At 38.1% G+C, this 25,800-nt stretch overlaps 1 pseudogene; it reads right to left on the reverse strand.

Annotated features, from left to right (window-relative positions):
* Positions 1-25,800, reverse strand: part of LOC149265265 (auxin response factor 17-like) — a 46,916-nt pseudogene that overhangs the window by 15,585 nt on the left and 5,531 nt on the right.

The raw sequence follows: 25,800 nt of genomic DNA on the forward strand, positions 1-25,800 counted from the left end.
TGGATCTCTGTAAAAAAATATGCGGTTTAAGAATGGAGCTTGATGAATTAGTTCAAGACTTTTCTGATCGCTTCCTTCACCTCTGTTTCAAAATTCCTTAATAAATTTTGAACTCGGGTTTCTTGGAACAAGAGTTTAGACAATTGGTTCATGTTTCCCAATATGATGAACTCCATGATTTCCCTTCCTCCCCGACTCTTACGGATCGTGAGGCACCTCAAATTGTAGAGGAGGAGCCCACCACCCCATTTGTTCCTTGTCCTCCTCCTTTTCCGGTCCTGATGTGGGTTCCCCTTGGCAATGATTATGAAGTTGAGAACTCTGTGCAGCATGTCACCAACCCATCTTCTTGTCTATCTCCTTTTTCAATGGAGCAAATTCTAGAATGGCTCAGGAAGCCAACCACGAAGACTCACTCCTCCATTTCTGAAGAGAACATCACTGTTCATAACTCAAGTCTCGAATCTAATCTGCATATCTTCCATCCTCTATCATCTACAGGCCATGACTCATTGTACCATGTCTCGCTTGAAAAATTTATTTCATGAGCCAGTTGTTTTCATTCTCTTGATTCTCAAGCTACTGGCTCAAATTGTGATGAGGCGCAACAATGTCACATCATACAAGAAGAGGAGCAGAAAAGTGAGGACACTATTGTTGAGCCCTAAAACTACCTCTCTTCTACATACTTTCCTAGACCTTTTTCCCCTCACCAGGGCCTCATAAGCTATCAAAGATCATTACATATTGATTCTAAGAGTGCATTTAAGTGGTTTTCTAACTATATTTTTGTGTTTGCTATTTGACTTAGATTTTGCTCATCAGTTGCGGAATGCAACCAATTTCCGCAGCTGTTTTTATTGATCTATAGGTTACAGGTGTCAGCAAGTAAAACAAGGCACGTGGGTGGTTCAGGAATGTTCTGGACATGGACCAGGTCCTATCTGTTCAGTCAAATCTGTAAAGGGAAGCCTTGGTCAAACGACGGTCAAACAAGGACTCCTATAGCAAACAGGTCTCTGTTTTCATCACGTGAAAGGTCTGAGACCGTTCCTAGATCCGTGGATCCCTTTTGACAGCTATAGACCATCTCCATGACGGAAATTCAACATCCACCTTTTGTAGATTGAATGATCATGGCAACCAATATGCTAAGCTCACGGGTCCTGTCTTTTTACGTGTCCTCTGCTGAAGGTTTCTCACAGAAAAAACAACTATGTAATTTCCTCTATAAATAGCGCATTTGCAAACGCATGTAGCTAGTCTTGATATAGCCTTGCTATTAATTTATATATTTTTTCCATAGCATTAGTCCTGTTGTTGTAATGAGAAGACATGTCCTCCGTTTTGCAATATAAAAACTATGTTTCTTATGACTATTTGAGCGTAATTTCTGATTGACAGCATATTAACCAAGGCCATACAGAGGGCCCCTACTGGTTGAGGTTTTGTTTCTTTATTTCTGTAAAGTCTTCATGTATCATTTTCTTATTTCCATTGTAAATATTTCATAGCTTGTTCACCTGTATATATTTCGTAATTCATTTATGGTGTTAATGTTTCATTCCTGTACATGATTTTCCGGCATTGTATATTTTTACTAACACTGATCAGTGTGTTTCAGGATAGGTTATGCTCGAGCGTTTTCATATAATTTTTGCATCAAATAGTTACATGAGATTGGCCTCTCTGCTGACTTTGTTTTCTTAGCTTTTCAATTTCAGTTATGCTTTGATTTCAGTCTTATTTCTTTGCTGTTGTTAGCTAGTTTAAATATCAAATTCTTCATGTCATTTGACGTTATCTCCAGAGCCATGGCTTAACCTCGAAAAGATACTTGGTGAGCTATCGGATTATGAGTGAAGTGATTTGATTTTACTTATGTTTCTGCAATTAGATATCAGGTTCTTCATGTTATTTGACGTTATCTCCAGAGCCATGGCTTAACCCCGAAAAGCTACTTGGCGAGCTATCGGATTATAAGTGAAGTGACTTGATTTTACTTTCATTTGCAAGTAGGTAATTTAGATATCAATTCTTCATGTTATTTGACGTTATCTCCGGAGCCATGGCTTAACCCCGAAAAGCTACTTGGCGAGCTATCGGATTATAAGTGAAGTCAATTGATCTTACTTTCATTAGTCTGCAATTTTTGGTTTGTTTGAGTGCAATAGTTTAACTTTTATTTCTGTATTTAGATGAGCAACAGAGACAGTGATTTCATGATCAGTATTTCATCATTTGTTTGATTTGAATAGCTGCACATTTACATTCCTGTTCAAGCACTAATTTTATCACTAGTATGTTTTGAGATCCTTTGAAGTGTTAAGCTCTGGAAGTTATCATAAGGGACATAAAACCTTGTCTTAAATCTATATCCATACTTGCCTTCTAAAGTATTCTTAAAACTTAGGAATAGGATTTCCATTTGCATTAGGAAACAAACAAAGACGAAACCCCAAAACAAAATAAATTTGAAAACAATAAAAATTAAGAAAGAGGTTGTCTTGCACATATAGTGCTCCACACTTCATCAGTTTACGACTCCTGGATTGATAATTAATGTATCAATTTAGGACATACTAAATTGACTAAACATTTTTGGCGCCATTGCCGGGGAAGTGTAACTAAGTAGCCGATCTCTTACATAGAAAAAAGGGAAAAATTGATAACTTCTTGAAGTATGCTCTCCTCTTGCACCTAGTGTTATCTGGAGGATCAGAAAAGAGAGTTATTAGTTCAATAATTTCTTGATTATGCTCTCTTCTTGCACCTAGTGTGATCTGGAAGATCAGAAAGAGAATTATTAGCCCGACGGAAAAAAATATAAAAAAAATGACATGCATAGAGCAAGAGATTCTAGGGGAACGTTTATATCTAGGGCCAAAAGTTCGATTTTCACAACTCCGGCTACTTCAAGGCATAGACAAGATACACCTCCATCCCAGACTCATACTCCCAGCCTTAGGATTCCTGGAATTCAAGGGGTAGTAGCTGAATTAGAAGATTCTCCCACACTATCTACTAAATCTGATCTAGGAAAAGAACCTTTCTTCACTTCTACAGGGGAACACATTGTAATCGAAGAAGTAGAATCACCTGAAGAAGAAGGAAAGGGAGAAACTCTCTCTCGTCAGCCATTAATAGAAGAACTAGAAGACCCTGAGGAAACTATCATGATAGAAGAAGTAGTAGATGGATTTGGAGGAGGGGGTAGAGGTAGAGGAAGGGGAAATAATGGAGGTAACAATGGAGGAGGTAGAGGTAATAATGGGGGAAATAGGGAAGGAGATAACTCATTTGGATTCCCTATAGCTGATGAGGAAACCCATACAAAAATGAAAAACATTTCACCATCTGTCCTCCCAAACTTCTATGGGTTGTGAAGTGAGGATCCTGAAACATTTCTATTTGAGTTTGAAGTCTTGTGCTGAACGTATGACTATATGGAAGACTCTCAAAAACTCAAACTGTTTCCTTCAACACTGAAAGGAGCTGCTTTGAAATGGTTCATGGGATTAGTCACTCAATCTATTAGAACTTGGAATGAAATGAAACAAACATTTTTGGATAGATATCTGGATTATTGTATGCCCACTAATCATAAGGATGAGGTATTTGAAATGATGCAAAAAGAAGATGAGAACTTGGAGGATTTACTTGAAAGATTTCAATACAACTTAAAGAGAGCGAAAATGAGTAATTTAGATGAGGGAACCTTGAAAGGCCTTCTATTGAAATCCATTAGAGATGAATGGATAGATATTTTAAACATGATGGGGAAGGGAGACATTTCTCAACTTCCACTTCGTGACATAGCAGAACTATGTGTCCATCTCTCAAGGGGAAAATCTAAAACTGGAAAAGGGCCTAGAGATCCTTCTCTTATTAGAGCAAACAAATCTGCAACTGGATCAGTAAGTAGGGCAGAGATTGGCAATATGCTTGATGAGTTCAAAACTAATATTCTAGGGAGCCTTAGTGAACAACTAGACACCCTTAAAATTCAAAACAAGTAGAAAGCAGAAGCTGATGCATTGGCCATATTTTTCCCAAAATGTAGAAAGAAACATGCTCTAAGGGAATGCCCCTTGGATGCAAAAGTTGTAGAAACATGTATGATTTGCTCAAAAAGTCATGAGACCAAGGATTGTCCTTCAATTCCTGGGCTCAAAGCTGTCTTTCAGGAAGATCCAAATTCAGTAGAATCCCTTTGTTTTGTTTCAAGAAGACCTTGGCAAGGGCAACAAAATCAAGGATTTAACAATCCTATGAATTTTTAGCTCCCACCAAATTGGAATTCTTCGCAACAACCTTGGCCCCAACCTCAAAATCCATACCAATCATGGGCACAAGGGGTGCAAAATCCCTATGGGAGATTTGCTCAATTTTATCAATATCCTCCATCTTTTCAAAATCAATAACAAAATCCACAACTTCCAAATCAAAACCCACAACTTTCATTGCCATTTCCACAACAACAACCTTCTCAACAAAATCTAAATTCTCAACTCTTGCTTCCATTTCAACAAAAGACAAATCAACTACCAGCCTAGCCATTACCAAACCCCAACAACAAAAATCCTCAGAATGCTTACATGGTAGAAGGACAACAATTTCCTACCTATATGATTGTTCCTCTTAATGATGTTCAACTCAGATCTGGTAGAGTTTTAGAAAAACCTTCTATAGATGTTCAAGAGCAAGATGCCTTTGAGGTGATCAGAGTCAATAAAGGTTCTGAAGAAGCATCTCCTCAAAACCAAATCATTCAAAAAGAAGAAGAAAAGGAGTCAACCCCCACAACTCCTATAGTTGAGCAACTTGCATCTTCATCCATGCCTCCTTTCCCTGAAAGATTACAAATTGACAATGGGGTGGAAAAAGAAATCGTGGTGCCTAACTATGATTTTCTAGATGAATTAAAGAATGTTTGTATCAAGATTCCCTTGCTACAAGCCATTAGAGAGATTCCTATTCTAGCAAAAACAATAAAGGAGTTGAGTTTCAAAAGACAAGGTAGGAAACCAAGAGATACAAAAAGAATCCACCTGGTAGGAAAAATTACAGATATCATGATGGGAAAAATTACCATGCAGAAATATGTGGATCCAGGTAGTCCAATTGTCAAGAAACACATAAATGGGATAGAAATTCCAAATACTTTGATTGACTTAGGGGCTATGTTGGGACAAAATGCCATTTACTATACTAGTAAAAATTTAACTCTCACTGAGTTGAATTATACTGTGACTGAAAAAGTTTTTTTAGTTGTTGTTCATGCAATCAATAAGTTCAGACATTATATAACAGGCTATCAAACTTTTATTCATAATGATCATTCTGCAATTAGATATCTAATGAACAAACCCATTACTAATGGTAGAGTTACAAGGTGGCTCCTACTTTTACAGGAATTCAATATTACTGTGTTAGATAGACCAGGGAAACAAAACATAGTAGCTGATTTCTTGTCTAGGATTTAGAATACTAAAGAAGATTCTCCTGTAGAGGACAAGTTTCCTGATGAATATTTATTTGTAGTAACTACTAAGACTCCTTGGTATGCAGATATAGCTAACTATTTGGTTACAGGGAAACTACCTCCACATTTATTTCCTAGTGAAAGAAGAAATATTATTCCGGAGAGTTCAAAATATTCATGGATTTCTAACGAATTGTTTAAAACAGGGCCAGATTTTGTGATCAGAAGATGTGTTAGGGAAGATTAAATGCCTGATATTCTCAAAGCATGTCATGATGAACCATGTGGTGGACACTTTGCTGACAAAAGGACAGCCTATAAAATCCTTTCTTTAGGATATTATTGGTCGTCCCTCTTCAAAGATGCAAAACAATATGTCAAAAGATGCGACACCTGCCAAAGAGTAGGGAAACCTACCCTCTCAAATGAGATGCCATTAAAACCATAGGTACTCATCAAAACCTTACTCATCAAAACCTTTGAAAAATGGGCTTTAGACTTTATTGGACCTATTAATCCACCATCTAAACAAAGAAAGTATATATTGGTATGTCCTGATTATGTCACTAAATGGGTAGAAGCCAAAGCATTATTTTCTGCTATTGAGCACTCAGTTGTTAGTTTTCTTTTTGAGGATATTTTTACTCGCTTTGGTGTTCCAAGAGAAATTGTGACAGATCAGGGAGTCAATTCACATTCAAACTGCTGGAGAAGCTGATGGAAGAATACAAGGTTAAGCACAAAAAATCTACTCCTTAACATCCGCAAGCAAATGGTCAAGTAGAGTCCACAAACAAAGTTATTGAAGGCATCATTACCAAGACTGTTCATCTACATGGAAGAGATTGGGTAGAAAGGCTTCTTGAAGCCTTATGGGCCTACAGAACTACATGGAGGAACACAACAGGACATTCTCCCTATGAACTTGTTCATGGGAAAGAAGTTCTGCTCCCCATTGAGTTCCAAGTTAGAACCTTCAAGATGGCAGTTCAATTGGGAATGGATCTATCATAAGCTCAAAAGCATAGAATGGAGCAGTTGAATGAACTAGATGAGATCAGAAAAGAAGCAATCCTAAGAATTGATCTAGTTCAATATCAAAGAGCTAAGTGGCATGACAAATACATCAAGGAGAAAAAGTTTCAAGAAGGAGATTGGGCATTGCTATTTGATTCCTAGTTCAAAGATTTCAAAGGTAAATTTCAGACTCATTGGCTTAGGCCATATGAGATTGACAAAGTCTTTATCAATGGAGCAGTAAGGATCAAAACCATTGATGAATATCAAACTCCTCTCATTGTGAATGGTCACAGATTGAAGATATATCATAAGCCACTCTCAAAGGAGGAATTTGTCAAAATCTTTCGAGATAATTCTACAATAAGGCTGGTGAAGAAGAATCCTTCTTCTCCACCAGCCTAGTCTTTGTTCTTTTCATTTCTTTTAAAATAAATAAATAATAAATTGTATAAGCCTGAAAACCAATCATTGATTGGCAGTCTTATACAAAAAATACAGGGCAAAAATTAGAAGCTTCTGACACCCTATATTTTCCAAAAAAAAAACCCTCTCATTTCATTCATAGTTGTTCCATTTCATGTCATTTCACTTCACTTCATTTTATTCCATTTCATCATCACATTTCGCCAATAAAAGTCTTTTCATGTCCAGTTTTCATATATCATTCATTCAATCATCATTAATTTCCATCCATCTCCATTCAGTCATATGTTCATTGTGTCAGTTTCCGCAACTGAATTCTGATTCCGCCGCTGAATACTGATTCCGTAGTTGATTGTTGATTCTGCAACTAATACTCTGTTACTTAGCACTCACAGTTAGATGTCAGCCAAATAATGATGAAAACCAAATGCAGGTATGGAAAAGGAAAATATTTTGAAGATGTTAGCACCTAAAGCACCAACAAGAAGCAGCCAATCAAAGATTAGTGGACGGAAGTGGTAAGATTCTAAGGTATGAGCACAATTTATTTCAAATAGCATTTTAAAGCGCATAATCTATATAGTTGTGAAACCACCAGCTCCACTATGTGTAATGATTCAGATTGATAGCTTTCATAACTCCTCCATGACCTTTGCATAATTCCACCATGAACTCCACATCAATTTCTAATGGCCTCATGATCCACCTCCGAATCTAACTCGTATTTAATTGTACATTGGCATTCCACCTGTTGAAGCGGGTAATTATGAAGACGTAATCTATTTGACCACGGCTCTTCTCTGCCGCACAAATTCGCAGTCATTTTATGGACGTGCTAACGTCCACTTTGCAGCCTTTTAATTCGAAATTCTGCCAGACTCACTCTAGTTCCATATTCTTCCATTGAAGTTGCGTTTGTTAGTTTTGGCCTGTTTATACAAGCCTCCACTCTATGAACTCATTCTCGCTACATGTTCTGTGTTCCTTTGTTTTACAACTACTGGTTTTTCCACAGTCCTTCTCCATCTTTCGCTCACACAACCATACCACCTCCGTCAATCCATCACTTACAGTCCATCACTCACAGAGGTATTTTTAGGGCAGGAGGAAGGAATGGGCCTTCTGGTAAGAACAGAGCCAGACAGGCATAAATTCATGGAGGGTTATCCACAGTTAAAAAGCATATTAAGGAAGGCACGGTGGCTGCAATTTATCTAGAAATTTAGAGGTCACAATAAAGAAGTCACGAAGACATTTGCAAGGTCTTTTAATGGCGTGGAAGTTGAGGTTGGAGATCCTAAATTTTCAGTCAAAGAGGCATCCATTGCAGCAGCAATGGAGCTCCCATAGGAGGGGGAACAGTGGTTCAAAAACAAAGACTTTGATGAGTGGGCCTGGAGGATTATTTTGCGTAACCCAGGTATGGATATAACTATTTTCAAACGTGGAATCCCTGTCTCTGCTCTAGAGGAAAAGTGGACTAGTTTATTATTGACAATTCAGAAGTTTATTACTTGTGAAGGATGGTTTGGGTCCATGTACATGTACCACATCAGGTTACTAATGAATTTTCTGGAAAATCAAACCATCAATTTGCCTTATTTCCTATTGAGTAGCCTGAAAAAGATGTCCACAACTATACAAAAGAATCTGAATGACGTAGAGCCTCACCTTTACCATCACAGCCTTGTTAAAATTCTGATTGAAAAACAATTGAAGGAAAGAAAGGACACTTGGGAACAGTTCTTGATTAGAAACTTCTTTCAGGACCCACCTGAAACACTTGAAGGTAGCTCAACAAGGAAAAGTAGGAGAAGGAAAAAAAGTGTGAACATTCAGGATACTCCTACAAACATAGCCAAAGAAACTAGTAAGGAAGAAAAGCTGTCTGAAAGTAGGAAAGAAGGAACCGAGGTTAGGAAGAAAGTGAAACTAAAGGGGAAAAGACATATTGAAGCTACCTATCAAACCCAAGAACCTTCCTCAGAAGAGTATCAAATACTTTCTGAAAGACTAATCTACCTTAAGGAACAATCAGCTACAACAAAGGGAAAAGGGAAAGAAAAACAAAGTGTAGAGAAAGGAGACACTAGCTCATAGAATCTAAGGAGGAGCTCCAGACTTAAAGGTAAACTGAAAAAAGTACAAACTAAGGGGTCCCACTTCATAGACTTAGGAGGGGAAACACCAGAACAGTCTCCAGCAATCCCTCCTGACCATAGCCCACAACATTCTCCTTTTTCTCAACCAGATTTTGAGATCAGTCCTTCTCAACCAAATTATGGGGTCATTCCAAGAAAGGCTACACCTGAAATAGATCCAACCCAGCAAGAAATGTATGATTTTATTGAATCGTTGGAGAAGACTGCAACAGATCAAGGAACTTCATCTACTCAGCCTAATACATCCCAGAAAGTTTTAATCCAATCACTAAAATAGGAAGTTTTTGAACTGGAAGTCCTGAATAGAAACATCAAAAGGGAAAATGAAACATTGAAAGAATAGAGCAGGTTGGATAGAATTATCCATGACAACACCATGTTGCATCTTGGGCTGTGGCAGAAGAAAAATAGGAAATTGAAGAAAAATAGCAGGAGGTTGAGCAGAGCCCTTATCAACCTCAAATACAGGTGCCTAATGAGGAAGCCTAGGATGACAGTGGTACCAAGGAAGAAGAAAAGAAGGCTGGATGTATTAGCAGAGGTCTCAGAGCAAATGAACTGAAGGGAGGATGGTCACAGTTTTGGTTGCATGAGGACATGCAACACCTTCAACTATCAATATTTCCTCTCTATTTCAAAATTGTCTACATAAAAACAATAAGTTGTCATTCTTGAACGATTCTCAATATGCTAATCTTGGTGGAACATCTTGTACAATTAATTCTTTCAATCAACCCTCAGTCTTGGGAAGTCATCCCTCCCATGCTTCCGTATGATGTGACGAGTGACCAAGCACGTCAAAGAAGACTTCCATATTGAAACTTCCTCTTGACCTCACTTTCCCTTATGTCCTACCATTCGCAATGCATTCACATGTGGCGGAGATACTCCATGTTCTGTTGCTTCTTTATCCGATGACCTATATCCTCAGTTGACACAAGGAGGTGAGGTTTTCCATGATGAAAACAGTCTAATCCAACATGACTCTTCCCACCCATCATCATATTTTATGTTGCATGAAGACAACTTGTCAAATCAACTTACTCGTGTGAGCTCGCCAATTCATTTACCATTGGATGTACCATTAGAAGAGGCTCTTCAATTGAGAAATATGATTATTGTTGAAACCTATGATAGAGATGGCACTTCAACATCCGTTGATGGTTATGTCAACACCTCACAACTCTAGTAAGCCCCTCGAACGAAATCAGATCTTATTTCTCATGCACAATCCATTTATCTGCATGGTTTCACTCGATGTGGATTCATGTGTAAAAAATGTTTGGTATTCCAGATGTAATTGCTCAAATTTTCAAAATTTTACTTTTACCAAATTCATGAATCTGTTATAGCACATCTGTCTTCACATAGATATTTTACATCAAACTTAGGTTGGGAGTTTCCATCTCTCATGAAATCATGGAATTGTGAATTTGATCATCTCAAATACTCTTTTTTCCCATGATCTTACTTATTGAATCTCCCTCTTCATGATCAGCTCCTCAACCTTCTTGTGAACCTTGCACTGCAAATTTGTCCATCATCTCTAGATGACAACGAACTTCATTCCATTATTCAGATTATTCACAAGATTGTTAAAAGGAATTTTTCTTTGTTCATTGCAAATAGGGAATATGACATCTCAACTAGCTCATCTCATCATTGCTCTATCTTGGGTGACTGTCATTCGGTTTATCTTTTTCCCATTAGCACATCCAAAGATAGTTTCTTTTCACTCTCTGATCTTCATTATTTAACATATCTCCCTTCATATTTCCATCAAGCAGATGAGGCACTTTATGTTGGAAATAATACTGAGAGGTGGGGGGGGGGGGGTGAATCAGTATTATCAAATCAATATAAATTTTTCATTTCCAAATTAAGATTCATATACGCTACTTCAGCTAAGGCAACCCACAAGTGCGTGTAATGCAACAAGTGTATATCAAGTAGTCCTATGATTCAGTTAGTTGATCTGTTATGAGTGCACCAGAACATTATTAACCATATGACCAATAAACAGGAGCAGTAAAACAGAACAGATCATCACACACAAGAAGCACACATGAACACCATGATGTAAGGTGGAAACCCAATGTGGGTGAAAACCACCTGCTACAAGTCGTCTCAATCTTCTTTTTAATAAGAAACTTCTTTTACAATGGTTCTGTACTAGTGCAGTCTTATACTAGTACACAGGCTTCTACCTGCTGAAGGCTACAACCTTCTCTCGTTCTCGAGAGTCTCCTGGAAGGGAGCTACAACCCCCTTAGCTCTTGTACTATCCGATCCATTTACTAGTATGCAGGCTGTTACCTGTAGAAATGCTCCAACCTTTACTCGTTTTCCAACTGCTACTGGAAGGGAGCTACCACCCCCTTTGCTCTTGTACTAGCTGAGATACTAGTACGTAGGCACCGGCCTACAATCTTCTCTCCTTTGGGTACCACGTTTCATACATTTTCAGACTGGATACTCCTGAAGCACAACACATAATCTGAAGGCCACGTTTCATCCAATTTTCATACTGGACCCATCAATATCATTGAAGCACATAATCAATCAATCTTCTGAATCACCCAATCACCAGATCATTACATATACAAGGATAAATATGTGTGTTAGCAACCAGATCTAGTCCATCAGATCACATAAAGATAAATCATTATGAACCTGATCCATCACTACTGAAGCTAAACATAATCATTCAATCAATCACTTCAGAATGTTGTTATCAAAACATAATACCAGTAACTAGACATCACTTCAAAACCCAGAACACTGTAAAAACATATTTCAATAACAGGTACGCAACTTCACCAATAGAAAACTGCGGGTATCCGCGCCTACTCTTTCTTCTGATCTGCGGGTATCCGTACCTGCGCTTTCTTCTGATCTGCGGGTATCCGCACCTGCACACACTGCTAATCTGCCAGAATCCACAACTTCTGAGTCTTGTGATCTACGGGTATCCGCACCTGCGGCCATGTCTGGCCTGCAAGTCTCCACACTGCGCCTTTTCTGCACTTGTAGTCCTACGGGTATAGACAATTTTTCAGACTTCAAGCATACCCCAGACTATCAAATCTATAGATCTGATCATGCACCAAGGAGATCTCAACCCATCATTAGATTTGTCTATAATACTCAGGTTTCTCCTTGATTTAGATCAGGCTATCATTCACCAACTAACGAGAATTTTAGATCTATCTCTTCTTGAGATATACAACATCTGAGTGCCCATCCAAAGGATCTCCTTTCCTTTTTATAGACAAGCCCTTACTCAAACCATGGACCAAAACCATAGAAAGCCAATACAAGGGACCCAAAACCTGGGTTCAATACTTTAGGAGCAAAACCACGGACCAAAACCATAGGATCAAAAACATCCGACTAAATACCATGGATCACCCGTAAGTTTTCCCATGTGCGTGCGATTTTCTCTGCATGGAAGTTTGTGAACTTTAGGTTCACACCTTTTGAACGACACACCTATGGACCCAGTCTAAGGCTGCATCTTTGTGAATAGGAACCTGCGGGTCTTTCATTTTCTACATTCTTTGTAGTCTAAACATCAATTTTTTTCTACTGCCCTGCTGCACTATGATCTGTCATCTGTGTGAGTTGCCATCAATGACAATACTTGTTCATAATGCCAACAATCTCCCCCTTTGGACTTGATGGCAAAGCTAACTTGTCTACTTATATCTGAACTAATTCCTTTTAGCTGTCTTGCATCTCATGTATTCTGTCACATCTGATCTCACTTTTGTAGATTCATATAAGTTATATATAAGTCAGTTCTTCTTCTATGAGTGGGTTTCCATCAAGTACAACACATGCATCATAATGCCAACACTTTAGCATGTGTTGATGGTTATGGCAGGTCCTCGTTGTCTTAGCATGACTATTGAGAATGATCATATTTATTTTTCCTTACAAGATTCCCATTGTGATACCGTCTGTCAAAATGAAAATTCATCCTCTCAAAGATCACGAGGCTTTCAAGACAGCCATTATGAATATTATGATCCAATCATTGAATGGTTGGAACAATATTATTTGGCAAGATTTGTTGCAGAAAACAAGTTACAATTAGTCCTTGTTCTTTCCAAGAGGGTCAGTGAAGATGAGGACTCAATCATAAGGGATTTTATAGGTTTGTTAAAAAACGATATCCATCAAAGAGGTAAGCACGTGCATTGGGTAAAAGTAGTGGTTGTGACACGTCTTTCTGCCCACAGGCAAGACATTCCTTCCCCTGTGCAAATTTTTCAAGTTTTTGTATTTTATGTTGCACACTACTTTTTATCTATTCTAATCATTTGTATCTTTGTCGACACAAGTCACGAGAAACTATGGTGGCTTTACTTGAAGTTTCATTTCAGGTAACTTTAACTGTTTAGCTGTTAGGATGGGAGTAGGATTAGATGCATCTCAATTTTCCCTTCCTTGCACTCATATTGCACTCATAGTCCGTCATGGTTTTCTTATCCTGCTTTTACATCCTGTTTTCTTTGGCCATTTTACTTTCTTGTCTTCTAGTTTTGTTTTCTTTTTGTTTACTCCTTTCCTCTCATCTTCTTTTTCCATTTTGTGTTGAGTTTTCCTTTCGTTTTTGCTACGCGAATAAGTGGTGTGCTTGGACCTGTGTCCTGGCTTATGAATGTGCATGTAGCTAGAGTTCAAAGAGCCTTATGACACTGCAGCGCTTGGCCAGTCCTGTGTCCATCTTCTTTGTGTTTGGTTGTTATTTTTGGCCTATGAATTATTGATGGAAAATACAATTCATTTGTAAGGATATTTTTGGTAAAACCATGAACTGGTGTCTAGCTTTGGAAACCTCATGCCTGTACATTGTCTTCTACTCTAGTGTTCAAGCTTATCCAACTAGTAGAAATAGAGAAGGGGAAAGTCTAAATGAGAAAACATGAATCAGAGGTATTTACATTATTCTATGAAGGAACAACCTCTCATTCTCTCAATAAGTCGAGATACCTCTTTCGCCCCATAAATAAATAAGTGCCCGTGTATAATTACCTTTTAAAATTAACAGAGGTGAAAGAAGAGAAAGGTTTCCTGTGCAGAGAGGTGAAGGAGGAAACTCCACCGGGGTACTATCTAGGCTTGTGGGCAGTGGAGAAATTATTGTGTTCCTATGTGCTTCTGTCGGGGTATCATCTAGGCCTTCTAGCAATGGAGCAACACTAGAGATAAAAAACTACACTCCAAAAATATTAAGCTCGTGAGCTAAACTACCCTTCCCAATTCGAAACAGCGTGATCTAGATTAATCTTATGTTGTGTTCAATTGAGAAGGCACACAGGGGATCATGTCTTCCAATGGGATAAGTTGGAAACCCAAAGTAATCTGCATGATGAATCAATAATCCCTGATGGACCAAGACCCTCCAATAAAACAAACCAAGACAGAGAATATGGAATTCAACCAGTGTGTCACCAAGTGTTGTAGTGACTAAAACACTCTCCAAAATTTTTCCTATACTCAAATTTCAGAGTCTACTGTGGATCCTATGATTAATCATTCCTTATTCGCTTATTGGTAAGCTCATTATTTCAAGCCCCCCTTTCGATCTTAAGAGTTGTTAATTCTTTTATCTTCCTACAATATGTGTCATCTTTGGATATGGGGATTATCCTTAAATTGTGTAGATGTGTCCTCACAGGGCCTCATCCCACAACAATGCATTGCATCCTAAAAATATGCAGTTTTTTCCATAAGATTCTTAGTATACTAGTAAAAATTTAACTCTCACTGAGTTGAATTATACTGTGACTGAAAAAGATTTTTTAGTTGTTGTTCATGCAATCAATAAGTTCAGACATTATATAACAGGCTATCAAACTTTTATTCATAATGATCATTCTGCAATTAGATATCTAATGAACAAACCCATTACTAATGGTAGAGTTACAAGGTGGCTCCTACTTTTACAGGAATTCAATATTACTGTGTTAGATAGACCAGGGAAACAAAACATAGTAGCTGATTTCTTGTCTAGGATTTAGAATACTAAAGAAGATTCTCCTGTAGAGGACAAGTTTCCTGATGAATATTTATTTGTAGTAACTACTAAGACTCCTTGGTATGCAGATATAGCTAACTATTTGGTTACAGGGAAACTACCTCCACATTTATTTCCTAGTGAAAGAAGAAATATTATTCAGGAGAGTTCAAAATATTCATGGATTTCTAACGAATTGTTTAAAACAGGGCCAGATTTTGTGATCAGAAGATGTGTTAGGGAAGATGAAATGCCTGATATTCTCAAAGCATGTCATGATGAACCATGTGGTGGACACTTTGCTGACAAAAGGACAGCCTATAAAATCCTTTCTTTAGGATATTATTGGTCGTCCCTCTTCAAAGATGCAAAACAATATGTCAAAAGATGTGACAGCTGCCAAAGAGTAGGGAAACCTACCCTCTCAAATGAGATGCCATTAAAACCATAGGTACTCATCAAAACCTTTGAAAAATGGGCTTTAGACTTTATTGGACCTATTAATCCACCATCTAAACAAAGAAAGTATATATTGGTATGTACTGATTATGTCACTAAATGGGTAGAAGCCAAAGCATTATTTTCTGCTACTGAGCACTCAGTTGTTAGTTTTCTTTTTGAGGATATTTTTACTCGCTTTGGTGTTCCAAGAGAAATTGTGACAGATCAGGGAGTCAATTCACATTCAAACTGCTGGAGAAGCTGATGGAAGAATACAAGGTTAAGCACAAAAAATCTACTCCTTAACATCCGCAAGCAAATGGTCAAGTAGAGTCCACAAACAAAGTTATTGAAGGCATCATTACCAAGACTGTTCATCTACATGGAAGAGATTGGGTAGAAAGGCTTCTTGAAGCCTTATGGGCCTACATAACTATATGGAGGAACACAACAGGACATTCTCCCTATGAACTTGTTCATGGGAAAGAAGTTCTGCTCCCCATTGAGTTCCAAGTTAGAACCTTCAAGATGGCAGCTCAATTGGGAATGGATCTATCATAAGCTCAAAAGCATAGAATGGAGCAGTTGAATGAACTAGATGAGATCAGACAAGAAGCAATCCTAAGAATTGATCTAGTTCAATATCAAAGAGCTAAGTGGCATGACAAATACATCAAGGAGAAAAAGTTTCAAGAAGGAGATTGGGCATTGCTATTTGATTCCTAGTTCAAAGATTTCAAAGGTAAATTTCAGACTCATTGGCTTAGGCCATATGAGATTGACAAAGTCTTTATCAATGGAGCAGTAAGGATCAAAACCATTGATGAGTATCAAACTCCTCTCATTGTGAATGGTCACAGATTGAAGATATATCATAAGCCACTCTCAAAGGAGGAATTTGTCAAAATCTTTCGAGATAATTCTACAATAAGGCTGGTGAAGAAGAATCCTTCTTCTCCACCAGCCTAGTCTTTGTTCTTTTCATTTCTTTTAAAATAAATAAATAATAAATTGTATAAGCCTGAAAACCAATCATTGATTGGCAGTCTTATACAAAAAATACAGGACAAAAATTAGAAGCTTCTGACACCCTATATTTTCCAAAAAAAAAACCCTCTCATTTCATTCATAGTTGTTCCATTTCATGTCATTTCACTTCACTTCATTTTATTCCATTTCATCATCACATTTCGCCAATAAAAGTCCTTTCATGTCCAGTTTTCATATATCATTCATTCAATCATCATTAATTTCCATCCATCTCCATTCAGTCATATGTTCATTGTGTCAGTTTCCGCAACTGAATTCTGATTCCGCAGCTGAATACTGATTCCGTAGTTGATTGTTGATTCTGCAACTAATACTCTGTTACTTAGCACTCATAGTTAGATGTCAGCCAAATAATGATGAAAACCAAATGCAGGTATGGAAAAGGAAAATATTTTGAAGATGTTAGCACCTAAAGCACCAACAAGAAGCAGCCAATCAAAGATTAGTGGACGGAAGTGGTAAGATTCTAAGGTATGAGCACAATTTATTTCAAATAGCATTTTAAAGCGCATAATCTATATAGTTGTGAAACCACCAGCTCCACTATGTGTAATGATTCAGATTGATAGCTTTCATAACTCCTCCATGACCTTTGCATAATTCCACCATGAACTCCGCATCAATTTCTAATGGCCTCATGATCCACCTTCGAATCTAACTCATATTTAATTGTACATTGGCATTCCACCTGTTGAAGCGGGTAATTATGAAGACGTAATCTATTTGACCACGGCTCTTCTCTGCCGCACAAATTCGCAGTCATTTTATGGACGTGCTAACGTCCACTTTGCAGCCTTTTAATTCAAAATTCTGCCAGACTCACTCTAGTTCCATATTCTTCCATTGAAGTTGCGTTTGTTAGTTTTGGCCTGTTTATACAAGCCTCCACTCTATGAACTCATTCTCGCTACATGTTTTGTGTTCCTTTGTTTTACAACTACTGGTTTTTCCACAGTCCTTCTCCATCTTTCGCTCACACAACCATTCCACCTCCATCAATCCATCACTTACAGTCCATCACTCACAGAGGTATTTTTAGGGCAGGAGGAAGGAATGGGCCTTCTGGTAAGAACAGAGCCAGACAGGCGTAAATTCATGGAGGGTTATCCACAGTTAAAAAGCATATTAAGGAAGGCACGGTGGCTGCAATTTATCTAGAAATTTAGAGGTCACAATAAAGAAGTCACGAAGACATTTGCAAGGTCTTTTAATGGCGTGGAAGTTGAGGTTGGAGATCCTAAATTTTCAGTCAAAGAGGCATCCATTGCAGCAGCAATGGAGCTCCCATAGGAGGGGGAACAGTGGTTCAAAAACAAAGACTTTGATGAGTGGGCCTGGAGGATTATTTTGCGTAACCCAGGTATGGATATAACTATTTTCAAACGTGGAATCCCTGTCTCTGCTCTAGAGGAAAAGTGGACTAGTTTATTATTGACAATTCAGAAGTTTATTACTTGTGAAGGATGTTTTGGGTCCATGTACATGTACCACATCAGGTTACTAATGAATTTTCTGGAAAATCAAACCATCAATTTGCCTTATGTCCTATTGAGTAGCCTGAAAAAGATGTCCACAACTATACAAAAGAATCTGAATGACGTAGAGCCTCACCTTTACCATCACAGCGTTATTAAAATTCTGATTGAAAAAAATTGAAGGAAAGAAAGGACACTTGGGAACAGTTCTTGATTAGAAACTTCTTTCAGGACCCACCTGAAACACTTGAAGGTAGCTCAACAAGGAAAAGTAGGAGAAGGAAAAAAAGTGTGAACATTCAGGATACTCCTACAAACATAGCCAAAGAAACTAGTAAGGAAGAAAAGTTGTCTGAAAGTAGGAAAGAAGGAACCGAGGTTAGGAAGAAAGTGAAACTAAAGGGGAAAAGAAATATTGAAGCTACCTATCAAACCCAAGAACCTTCCTCAGAAGAGTATCAAAGACTTTCTGAAAGACTAATCTACCTTAAGGAACAATCAGCTACAACAAAGGGAAAAGGGAAAGAAAAACAAAGTGTAGAGAAAGGAGACACTAGCTCATAGAATCTAAGGAGGAGCTCCAGACTTAAAGGTAAACTGAAAAAAGTACAAACTAAAGGGTCCCACTTCATAGACTTAGGAGGGGAAACACCAGAACAGTCTCTAGCAATCCCTCCTGACCATAGCCCACAACATTCTCCTTTTTCTCAACCAGATTTTGAGATCAGTCCTTCTCAACCAGATTTTGGGGTCAGTCCAAGAAAGGCTACACCTGAAATAGATCCAACCCAGCAAGAAATGTATGATTTTATTGAATCATTGGAGAAGACTGCAACAGATCAAGGAACTTCATCTACTCAGCCTAATACATCCCAGAAAGTTTTTATCCAATCACTAAAATAGGAAGTTTTTGAACTGGAAGTCCTGAATAGAAACATCAAAAGGGAAAATGAAACATTGAAAGAATAGAGCAGGTTGGATAGAATTATCCATGACAACACCATGTTGCATCTTGGGCTGTGGCAGAAGAAAAATAGGAAATTGAAGAAATATAGCAGGAGGTTGAGCAGAGCCCTTATCAACCTCAAATACAGGTGCCTAATGAGGAAGCCTAGGATGACAGTGGTACCAAGGAAGAAGAAAAGAAGGTTGGATGTATTAGCAGAGGTCTCAGAGCAAATGAACTGAAGGGAGGATGGTCACAGTTTTGGTTGCATGAGGACATGCAACACCTTCAACTATCAATATTTCCTCTCTATTTCAAAATTGTCTACATAAAAACAATAAGTTGTCATTCTTGAACGATTCTCAATATGCTAATCTTGGTGGAACATCTTGTACAATTAATTCTTTCAATCAACCCTCAGTCTTGGGAAGTCATCCCTCCCATGCTTCCGTATGATGTGACGAGTGACCAAGCACGTCAAAGAAGACTTCCATATTGAAACTTCCTCTTGACCTCACTTTCCCTTATGTCCTACCATTCGCAATGCATTCACATGTGGCGGAGATACTCCATGTTCTGTTGCTTCTTTATCCGATGACCTATATCCTCAGTTGACACAAGGAGGTGAGGTTTTCCATGATGAAAACAGTCTAATCCAACATGACTCTTCCCACCTGTCATCATATTTTATGTTGCATGAAGACAACTTGTCAAATCAACTTACTCGTGTGAGCTCACCAATTCATTTACCATTGGATGTACCATTAGAAGAGGCTCTTCAATTGAGAAATCTAATTATTGTTGAAACCTATGATAGAGATGGCACTTCAACATCCGTTGATGGTTATGTCAGGACCTCACAACTCTGGTAAGCCCCTCGAACGAAATCAGATCTTATTTCTCATGCACAATCCGTTTATCTGCATGGTTTCACTCGATGTGGATTCATGTGTAAAAAAACGTTTGGTATTCCAGATGTAATTGCTCAAATTTTCAAAATTTTACTTTTACCAAATTCATGAATCTGTTATAGCACATCTGTCTTCACATAGATATTTTACATCAAACTTAGGTTGGGAGTTTCCATCTCTCATGAAATCATGGAATTGTGAATTTGATCATCTCAAATACTCTTTTTTCCCATGATCTTACTTATTGAATCTCCCTCTTCATGATCAGCTCCTCAACCTTCTTGTGAACCTTGCACTGCAAATTTGTCCATCATATCTAGATGACAGCGAACTTCATTCCATTATTCGGATTATTCACAAGATTGTTAAAATGAATTTTTCTTTGTTCATTGCAAATAGGGAATATGACATCTCAACTAGCTCATCTCATCATTGCTCTATCTTGGGTGACTGTCATTCGGTTTATCTTTTTCCCATTAGCACATCCAAAGATAGTTTCTTTTCACTCTCTGATCTTCATTGTTTAACATATCTCCCTTCATATTTCCATCAAGCAGATGAGGCACTTTATGTTGGAAATAATACTGAGAGGTGGGGGGGGGGGGGGGGGGGTGAATCAGTATTATCAAATCAATATAAATTTTTCATTTCCAAATTAAGATTCATATACGCTACTTCAGCTAAGGCAACCCACAAGTGCGTGTAATGCAACAAGTGTATATCAAGTAGTCCTATGATTCAGTTAGTTGATCTGTTATGAGTGCACCAGAACATTATTAACCATATGACCAATAAACAGGAGCAGTAAAACAGAACAGATCATCACACACAAGAAGCACACATGAACACCATGATGTAAGGTGGAAACCCAATGTGGGTGAAAACCACCTGCTGCAAGTCGTCTCAATCTTCTTTTTAATAAGAAACTTCTTTTACAATGGTTCTGTACTAGTGCAGTCTTATACTAGTACACAAGCTTCTACCTGCTGAAGGCTACAACCTTCTCTCGTTCTCCAGACTCTCCTGGAAGGGAGCTACAACCCCCTTAGCTCTTGTACTATCCGATCCATTTACTAGTATGCAGGCTGTTACCTGTAGAAATGCTCCAACCTTTACTCGTTTTCCAACTGCTACTGGAAGGGAGCTACCACCCCCTTTGCTCTTGTACTAGCTGAGATACTAGTACGTAGGCGCCGGCCTACAATCTTCTCTCCTTTGGGTACCACGTTTCATACATTTTCAGACTAGATACTCCTGAAGCACAACACATAATCTGAAGGCCATGTTTCATCCAATTTTCATACTGGACCCATCAATATCGTTGAAGCACATAATCAATCAATCTTCTGAGTCACCCAATCACCAGATCATTACATATACAAGGATAAATATGTGTGTTACCAACCAGATCTAGTCCATCAGATCACATAAAGATAAATCATTATGAACCTGATCCATCACTACTGAAGCTAAACATAATCATTCAATCAATCACTTCAGAATGCTGTTATCAAAACATAATACCAGTAACTAGACATCACTTCAAAACCCAGAACACTGTAAAAACATATTTCAATAACAGGTACGCAACTTCACCAATAGAAAACTGTGGGTATCCGCGCCTACTCTTTCTTCTGATCTGCGGGTATCCTTACCTGCGCTTTTTCTGATCTGCGGGTATCCGCACCTGCACACACTGCTAATCTGCGGGAATCCACAACTTTTGAGTCTTTTGATCTACGGGTATTCGCACCTGCGGCCATGTCTGGCCTGCAAGTCTCCACACTGCGCCTTTTCTGCACTTGTAGTCCTACGGGTATAGACAATTTTTCAGACTTCAAGCATACCCCAGACTATCAAATCTACAAATCTGATCATGCACCAAGGAGATCTCGACCCATCAGTAGATTTGTCTATAATACTCAGGTTTCTCCTTGATTTAGATCAGGCTATCATTCACCAACTAACGAGAATTTTAGATCTATCTCTTCTTGAGATATACAACATCTGAGTGCCCATCCAAAGGATCTCCTTTCCTTTTTGTAGACAAGCCCTTACTCAAACCATGGACCAAAACCATAGAAAGCCAATACAAGGGACCCAAAACCTGGGTTCAATACTTTAGGAGCAAAACCACGGACCAAAACCATAGGATCAAAAACGTCCGACTAAATACCATGGATCACCCGTAAGTTTTCCCATGTGCGTGCGATTTTCTCTGCATGAAAGTTTGTGAACTTTAGGTTCGCACCTTTTGAACGACACACCTATGGACCCAGTCTAAGGCTGCATCTTTGTGAATAGGAACCTGCGGGTCTTTCATTTTCTACATTCTTTGTAGTCTGAACATCAATTTTTTTCTACTGCCCTGCTGCACTATGATCTGTCATCTGTGTGAGTTGCCATCAATGACAATACTTGTTCATAATGCCAACAATCTCCCCCTTTGGACTTGATGGCAAAGCTAACTTGTCTACTTATATCTGAACTAATTCCTTTTAGCTGTCTTGCATCTCATGTATTCTGTCACATCTGATCTCACTTTTGTAGATTCATATAAGTTATATATAAGTGAGTTCTTCTTCTATGAGTGGGTTTCCATCAAGTACAACACATGCATCATAATGCCAACACTTTAGCATGTGTTGATGGTTATGGCAGGTCCTCGTTGTCTTAGCATGACTATTGAGAATGATCATATTTGTTTTTCCTTACAAGATTCCCATTGTGATACCGTCTGTCAAAATAAAAATTCATCCTCTCAAAGATCACGAGGCTTTCAAGACAGCCATTATGAATATTATGATCCAATCATTGAATGGTTGGAACAATATTATTTGGCAAGATTTGTTGTAGAAAACAAGTTACAATTAGTGCTTGTGCTTTCCAAGAGGGTCAGTGAAGATGAGGACTCAATCATAAGGGATTTTATAGGTTTGTTAAAAAACGATATCCATCAAAGAGGTAAGCACGTGCATTGGGTAAAAGTAGTGGTTGTGACACGTCTTTCTGCCCACAGGCAAGACATTCCTTCCCCTGTGCAAATTTTTCAAGTTTTTGTATTTTATGTTGCACACTACTTTTTATCTATTCTAATCATTTGTATCTTTGTCGACACAAGTCACGAGAAACTATGGTGGCTTTACTTGAAGTTTCATTTCAGGTAACTTTAACTGTTTAGCTGTTAGGATGGGAGTAGGATTAGATGCATCTCAATTTTCCCTTCCTTGCACTCATATTTCACTCATAGTCCGTCATGGTTTTCTTATCCTGCTTTTACATCCTGTTTTCTTTGGCCATTTTACTTTCTTGTCTTCTAGTTTTGTTTTCTTTTTGTTTACTCCTTTCCTCTCATCTTCTTTTTCCATTTTGTGTTGAGTTTTCCTTTCGTTTTTGCTACGCGAATAAGTGGTGTGCTTGGACCTGTGTCCTGGCTTATGAATGTGCATGTAGCTAGAGTTCAAAGAGCCTTATGACACTGCAACGGTTGGCCAGTCCTGTGTCCATCTTCTTTGTGTTTGGTTGTTATTTTTGGCCTATGAATTATTGATGGAAAATACAATTCATTTGTAAGGATATTTTTGTTAAAACCATGAACTGGTGTCTAGCTTTGGAAACCTCATGCCTGTACACTGTCTTCTACTCTAGTGTTCAAGCTTATCCAACTAGTAGAAATAGAGAAGGGGAAAGTCTAAATGAGAAAACATGAATCAGAGGTATTTACATTATTCTATGAAGGAACAACCTCTCATTCTCTCAATAAGTCGAGATACCTCTTTCGCCCCAAAAATAAATAAGTGCCTGTGTATAATTACCTTTTAAAATTAACAGAGGTGAAAGAAGAGAAAGGTTTCCTGTGCAGAGAGGTGAAGGAGGAAACTCCACCTGGGTACTATCTAGGCTTGTGGGCAGTGGAGAAATTATTGTGTTCCTATGTGCTTCTGTCGGGGTATCATCTAGGCCTGCTAGCAATGGAGCAACACTAGAGATAAAAAACTACACTCCAAAAATATTAAGCTCGTGAGCTAAACTACCCTTCCCAATTCGAAACAGCGTGATCTAGATTAATCTTATGTTGTGTTCAATTGAGAAGGCACACAGGGGATCATGTCTTCCAATGGGATAAGTTGGAAACCCAAAGTAATCTGCATGATGAATCAATAATCCCTGATGGACCAAGACCCTCCAATAAAACAAACCAAGACAAAGAATATGGAATTCAACCAGTGTGTCACCAAGTGTTGTAGTGACTAAAACACTCTCCAAAATTTTTCCTATACTCAAATTTCAGAGTCTACTGTGGATCCTATGATTAATCATTCCTTATTCGCTTATTGGTAAGCTCATTATTTCAAGCCCCCCTTTCGATCTTAAGAGTTGTTAATTCTTTTATCTTCCTACAATATGTGTCATCTTTGGATATGGGGATTATCCTTAAATTGTGTAGATGTGTCCTCACAGGGCCTCATCCCACAACAATGCATTGCATCCTAAAAATATGCAGTTTTTTCCATAAGATTCTTAGTATACTAGTAAAAATTTAACTCTCACTGAGTTGAATTATACTGTGACTGAAAAAGATTTTTTAGTTGTTGTTCATGCAATCAATAAGTTCAGACATTATATAACAGGCTATCAAACTTTTATTCATAATGATCATTCTGCAATTAGATATCTAATGAACAAACCCATTACTAATGGTAGAGTTACAAGGTGGCTCCTACTCTTACAGGAATTCAATATTACTGTGTTAGATAGACCAGGGAAACAAAACATAGTAGCTGATTTCTTGTCTAGGATTTAGAATACTAAAGAAGATTCTCCTGTAGAGGACAAGTTTCCTGATGAATATTTATTTGTAGTAACTACTAAGACTCCTTGGTATGCAGATATAGCTAACTATTTGGTTATAGGGAAACTACCTCCACATTTATTTCCTAGTGAAAGAAGAAATATTATTCTGGAGAGTTCAAAATATTCATGGATTTCTAACGAATTGTTTAAAACAGGGCCAGATTTTGTGATCAGAAGATGTGTTAGGGAAGATTAAATGCCTGATATTCACAAAGCATGTCATGATGAACCATGTGGTGGACACTTTGCTGACAAAAGGACAGCCTATAAAATCCTTTCTTTAGGATATTATTGGTCGTCCCTCTTCAAAGATGCAAAACAATATGTCAAAAGATGCGACACCTGCCAAAGAGTAGGGAAACCTACCCTCTCAAATGAGATGCCATTAAAACCATAGGTACTCATCAAAACCTTACTCATCAAAACCTTTGAAAAATGGGCTTTAGACTTTATTGGACCTATTAATCCACCATCTAAACAAAGAAAGTATATATTGGTATGTACTGATTATGTCACTAAATGGGTAGAAGCCAAAGCATTATTTTCTGCTATTGAGCACTCAGTTGTTAGTTTTCTTTTTGAGGATATTTTTACACGCTTTGGTGTTCCAAGTGAAATTGTGACAGATCAGGGAGTCAATTCACATTCAAACTGCTGGAGAAGCTGATGGAAGAATACAAGGTTAAGCACAAAAAATCTACTCCTTAACATCCGCAAGCAAATGGTCAAGTAGAGTCCACAAACAAAGTTATTGAAGGCATCATTACCAAGACTGTTCATCTACATGGAAGAGATTGGGTAGAAAGGCTTCTTGAAGCCTTATGGGCCTACAGAACTACATGGAGGAACACAACAGGACATTCTCCCTATGAACTTGTTCATGGGAAAGAAGTTCTGCTCCCCATTGAGTTCCAAGTTAGAACCTTCAAGATGGTAGCTCAATTGGGAATGGATCTATCATAAGCTCAAAAGCATAGAATGGAGCAGTTGAATGAACTAGATGAGATC

This window comes from Pinus tabuliformis, chromosome 6 (assembly GCF_031772625.1).
Source record: "Pinus tabuliformis cultivar Carrire ecotype Pingquan chromosome 6, CPIR1, whole genome shotgun sequence".
Lineage (NCBI taxonomy): Eukaryota > Viridiplantae > Streptophyta > Pinopsida > Pinales > Pinaceae > Pinus > Pinus tabuliformis.